We start from the raw sequence: 6,000 nt of genomic DNA, 5'->3' as shown, positions 1-6,000 counted from the left end.
AGTCTCTGTGACACCTATGACACGACTTGGTTTCTGCTGATAGTGATGCCTTACCAGTTTGCTTACCAGTTTGTTCTTTACTTTAGGTTATTTACAACCTCTTCCGCGGTCACTGATGACACTATGAACTGATTTAACTCAAGTCACAGTACTATACTCCCTGGTTGGCCTTTGGGTGGTCGATCACATCCTTGACCACAACTCCTCTTGATCTTAGGGCTGTACCTCAAACTCGGTAGAGGCTTTCAAGATCTCGGCACGATAACACAGTGTAGCTGCCTTGACATATGACATTTTGGTGGCAACACATTGATGCCAGCCAAGCTTCCTGTCGTCCCCAAAATTATGTAAAATTTAGCCCAAGTTTAGACAATTATGGTAATTTGCTCATTTCAATTTATATTATTTCATTATTCCGTGATTATAATGTAGTACACATATAAGACCTTCGTGATAAAGGTACGTTAGTGAGTGGTTTAATATTAGAATAAAATATAATGTGGGCACAGAGCCTACTATCATGTTATATTCTGAGATATCCGCTCTCAGCTGTTGGTGTCTCTCACCCAGTACAGTTTAAAGCCTAGGAGTGAACAGTCTCTTAATATCATACTAATATTACAACAGAAAAAGACAGACAAAGAATAAGAAAACTGATACAAGAGAAAAGTGGTTTTTACGGTGTGAAGGAGAGTGTATTTGGCTGTGTTTAAAGACCCTCTCTCTGAAGGCGGTCCGACTAATTACCCAAATGTAGCCAAATTAAGTTTACCAATTTTTTGTGACTTTGTGACACCAAATACTAGTCGAGAAGTGATTGGCAGTCCGATTTATTCATGTAGGACCATTATTTGACTTCATTGCGACTACATTTGGGTAATTCCTCGCTCCGTCGGTACATGCACGCGATGTATTAACTCAGATTAAAGTAAGTTTTCCAATTTTTGGTGACTTTCTGGCACCAAATACTAGTCGAGAAGTGATTGGCAGTCCGATTTATTCATCTAGGACCACTATTTGACTTCATTTGGCTACATTCGGGTTCATTTGGGTAATGAGTCGGACCCCTCATTAGGTATTAAAGACCCACCAGTTTCTTCAGCTACTCTCGGGTTAAATGGCCTATACTTTTTGAATGCCTAACTATAATCAAGTTTAACCAATATAAACATTTATCATAACATACTAATGGACGCTCCCAGAAGGTAAATAAAACACATTATTTTATATTATTTTGTTATTTTAATCAGAACAAGTTGACTATATATGCAAGAGTATAATATAACAAGAAGGGAAAATATAACATAAAGTATATAATGATAATATTAAAAACTTAATTACTTGTGTATTGTAAAAAAAAAATCTTCAGTAATTCCAAAATCCTAATTCAATTCCGCCGATTAAGTGAGTAATTACCTTTAAACTCTGCGGTAATTACTCATTCAGCTTGTTTGATAGTGATTATAGAAAATATTTATTTGGTATATGATTATATAAGAAAATTACTAAAGTTAAGGATTATTATATAAAGATACAGGAACAGCTAGTTGGATACTGTGCTTTGCTGAATAATTGAGTAAATGTGTAAAAGCTAAAACGCAGGTAACTGTATCAAGTCCAATAATAACTAAAATTTAATGTGAAAATATGGAATAAAACTAGTGATTATTTCTACCACATCACTGAGTTTTGTTTGGTAGTATCCTGAGCGGTTCAGTGAGACTGTTTGTATAATATTCTCGTACATCTTAAATTTCCTTCTTCGGTTGTTTACATGACCTCATTCCCTAGTAGCAGTGTTCGTAAGCACTAGCAACGATGATAATAAACAAATAGGCACGATTAAGCCTATTAAGTCACCAGGTCCCGATAAGATATTTGCCAGGGTATTAAAGGACTATAAGGAAGATCTTAGTATGCCCTTACCACTCAGGGTTAAACAAAGGTGATATAACAAAGGTACTCCAACTATCCAACCTGAAGCGAACTCGTAACAATGGTTTTAAATTAGACAATTTTAGATTTAGGCACGAAATAGGTAAACATTAGTTTTGAAATATAGTGAATGAGTGGAACAAGTTACCAAATATCATCATTAACTCAGAACGCTGGATAGCTTCAAACATAGGTTGGATGGATATATGAGCGATAGGGGTTGGGTGTAAATGGGACTACCTGGTACGCGCTGCAGATTCCTCCATTCTCACGTTCATATGTCCCCGTACCTTTGTTTGTATTTCGCCAGTTTAATATCTTTTTCTAGATTTTCTGCTTTAATCTTCTCTCGATATTTTTTGGATTTCATAGCGTTTGCTTTTTTCTTTTCATCTATAGGATTATCCAATTTGTTTGGAATTGTCCCCCGACTTGTCCTATTTCTCTTAGTGGGTCTTTTACTTCTCGGTTTTGCTGGGCAACTCTGGTTCATGTGGTCATTTCCCGGTTCTACTGGGGAACACTCCTTCACATCTTCGTTGTTCATCTCTACACTAGATACCCACTGTGTGGTATCTACTGATGCTACGGCCTCAACCATCTGTCTGAAGGGGTCCCCGCCTTTATATCCAAGAAGTTCGTCGAGGCTGATACAATTAAAGTCATCCATACAGTCTGGACTGTTTGGTAGATAGTCATTCATGATGGAAACAAAAGGGTAATCCTGCAGACTTTTAACAAAATATGTGGCACTTTTGATTGAAGAGTGTCTTATGGTGTTGATGAACTATACAAACCTTTCTTGTACTATTAACCACGCGAAGATCACTTGGGAGGCATCAACCTAGGAACCCACTTGTGCTTCTCGTGTCAACATTGGTTCTAGGGAAAAATATATATAAATGGAGGTAAGGAACAAGTGGAGAGAAAATAATTTTTTTTTATCGTCCATAGTTACTAAAGACTAAAATTGTTTATTCCAGTAAAAAAAATCGTCTTGTGAAATATTGTTCTAATAAGTATATATCAACTTACGTAAGCCAGCAGAGGAGACGGAGGTGTAACACAGGAGACGTTACTCGTTGTACTGCTAGTCTGAGAAGATAGATGGCAGGATGATATAAGATCGTGAAAAAGTTTACTACACTATCTAGCTCACGTAACCAAAATGATTTTGTCTGACATACTCATTCACGTCACATGTACAGTAATTCATGTTTTAAGTTTAAGCACATTAATTGTTAATACAGTTAGTTAAAACATACTCCCATAATAATGTAATTAATTCAGCATTTGACAACTTCTCAAACTCACAATTAAATTCACCATAAACTGAACTCTCCCGAGAACGAATGTTTTTGTTTTAATCTTTCTGGTATTACATGAGCTCATGATGACTGAACTGACTCGTCCCTGTCTAAAGAAAGAGGACAAATCATACAATAAAGTTCAATTTGTTGCTTTCTGTAATTTGGTGAAACCGCTGTCAGTAATTTCCTGTTATTACGGTTTCACTACTGGACTTCACGAAGATACTAAAATATTTTCATTATTTTTATAGGATCTTACTGAATGGTTTTAAACAATTTATTGAGTCTACTGTACAGTATCATATCTGCAAGTTGACATAAGTGTTACTTGTCGTCTCCTCCGAGTGAGTTGACCTTCAGTCTGTGCAACACATTTGTCTTCCAGAGAATTGATTTGAAGAAATAAGTTTGTTTTTGTCACTTGTGAACGATAAACAATGATTTAATTGTTTCACTTTATTACATGTTATATATTTTTTTTATTCAGTTAATAAACCGAGTAAAGCAAAACAAGAACAAAATTATCAAAGTTTCTTCACAGTTGATTGAGACTTTGAGACACTGATGAGGCCAGAGTGTGTTGCACCACGGGTCATGTGTTCATTACATTGGAAGAATAAAGGTTTCTTATGTGTAGAGATTAATAAAGGTTGAAAAAAAATACATGGATTCTAGATTAGCGAATCGGCTATTTCGTAAAATTAAAGAAAGAGATACAATCGAAGTGTTCTCTGAGTAATGAGACAGGTTCGTTCAGAATCGTTCAATCCCATGAAGCTTCGACATCTGCTTTGAGATTTTTATGAATGAGTGTCCTGCGCCGCGACAGTCACTTTAGTTGCCACTGTTGTTGTGTTAAGAAGTATCACTACGAGGTATTGTGCCATCGGTAGTGAAGGTATATAGTAAGTGGTGATCAAGACGGGTTGTATTTGTTGAGGTTAATGTACAGTGGTGTTGGCTGGAGTTGACTCAGCCTCAACTACTAACAGTATATAACATTACTTTATTCCCCTTCACAACAAACTCTTACCAATCACTCTACGAAAAACACAAATAACACTTCGCAAGGCCTCATTTGACAGAATATAATAGACATATTGTTATAATTAAATGACAAGTAAGCATATTATCTGCCAATGTGTTTGCAAACGGCGTCTCGGTCCACCAGCTGCCAGTGAAAACTTAAGACAGAACTATAGAGACGCTTCCTTACAACAGATACAACAATAAATACCATTTAAACAGTAATTACTTAGGATTGATACAACAAGTGAGTATCTAAATCATTTTAACTTTAGTGAAACTGTAATCTTTAACTCCATTATGATTACACTCTCAGCTGGTGGAATATAAACACAATTGTGTATCAGATAAGAATTATTTAACACTTGTGTATAGTTTTTTTAGCATCGAACCAAGGAAACTTAACCTAATCAAAAGGGTTCACTATAAATTTGTTAGGTGGCCCAGGTCAGGCATAGTTGGTTCATTCATCGTCATTAACAGTTTAATCAGATGTAACACAAATACGATACCTTAATATTACATAGTAAAACTCGGCTCACCTTAAGTATAATAAAGCTTTATAACCTTGAATGATAAATGATTGCACAAGACTATAAGAGTAAAGGGACATGAGTATCATCACTCGTTTTAAAGTGAATGTAATAGAAAGTTAACTCTATTTAAATGAATATGAATCACAGCATCGGAAACTAGTCAGTGTGGGTCTGTGATTGATTTACTCTATGGGGTTCTGACTGTTACGACTCCTTATACTTCACCACTGTGTCAAGTTATATCGGGCAGCTATACTGATTATTGTTGAGGGATGGAAGTATCCACTATTTCTTGTGTTAATGTTTATAGAATTTTTGTTTAAATATGAATAAAGTTGTAAATAAATAGAGTAATGAAAGCAGAACTGTGGCTTCATTCATTATTGTTGTTTCAGGCAGGCTGGTTCCTGGGCCAAGACTTGATGGTTCCTGGGCTAAGACATGATGATTCCTGTGCCAAGACTTGATGGTTCCTGGGCCAAGACATGATGGATGATGCCAAGGTTTCCTCTACCACCAGGGCCAGGTGAGTACTGCTTCTGCTGCTCTTATTCATTATAATAATTATGACACAATGGACAAGTATCCTTATTAATTTTGGACGATAACTGAAAACATTGTTAGTATCTTGGTTGTTCCTGTTAGTTGTAAAATGCTGTAATACATCGATGTTTATCCAAGATTAGAGAAAGAAAAATGTAGGAATGTTAAATATATACAGTTTTCCATCAAAACCTATAATCTTGTCATCAAACTCTCTCAGGAAGGCTAACGGTGTAGACCACTAATGATGACACAACACATACCATCTTAATGATCTTGCATATCTAATGACTTGGTTAGTTTAGGTTAGGTTAGTTTGTATTGTCACTCGTCATAGCCCCACAAACTGTTGCTCTTTAGTAAGAACACTTATAAACGTACTTGCTCATGAGACTTGCATCTCTCCGCTAACTGAATAAGTCGCCGTCACCTCCCATGTTAAAGGTCGGGATCACGTTTGTTGTATAAAGTCACTTGGGAAATTTTCTCGATCCAGTGATGTTCTAGAGCAGTGGGATTATATACTGTAATGCCCATTGCTTAATGTATATAGAAATGCCCATATAAATAATGTCCCCATGCAAATAGAGTGGATGTTTAAAAATAGGAAAATAGGTGAAATATTAAAGAAATATAGAAATTTTGCATAT

General features: G+C 35.9%; 1 long non-coding RNA gene across 3 annotated transcripts in view; it reads left to right on the top strand.

Moving 5' to 3' along the window:
* The first annotated feature begins 882 nt into the window (after nt 1–882).
* The window catches only part of LOC121874415, a 145,225-nt gene continuing 140,107 nt past the window's right edge, over nt 883–6,000 (top strand). For 2 of the 3 annotated variants that reach the window (XR_006090412.1, XR_006090411.1), the window contains exons 1-2: nt 935–1,205; nt 5,203–5,333. This is a non-coding gene — a long non-coding RNA (uncharacterized LOC121874415). The other variant, XR_006090413.1, reaches the window with a different exon arrangement.

This window comes from Homarus americanus, unplaced genomic scaffold (assembly GCF_018991925.1).
Source record: "Homarus americanus isolate GMGI-L3 unplaced genomic scaffold, GMGI_Hamer_2.0 scaffold43349, whole genome shotgun sequence".
Taxonomy (NCBI): domain Eukaryota; kingdom Metazoa; phylum Arthropoda; class Malacostraca; order Decapoda; family Nephropidae; genus Homarus; species Homarus americanus.
Note: the sequence above shows the minus strand (reverse complement) of the source record. Positions and strands in the feature narration are given on the sequence as shown.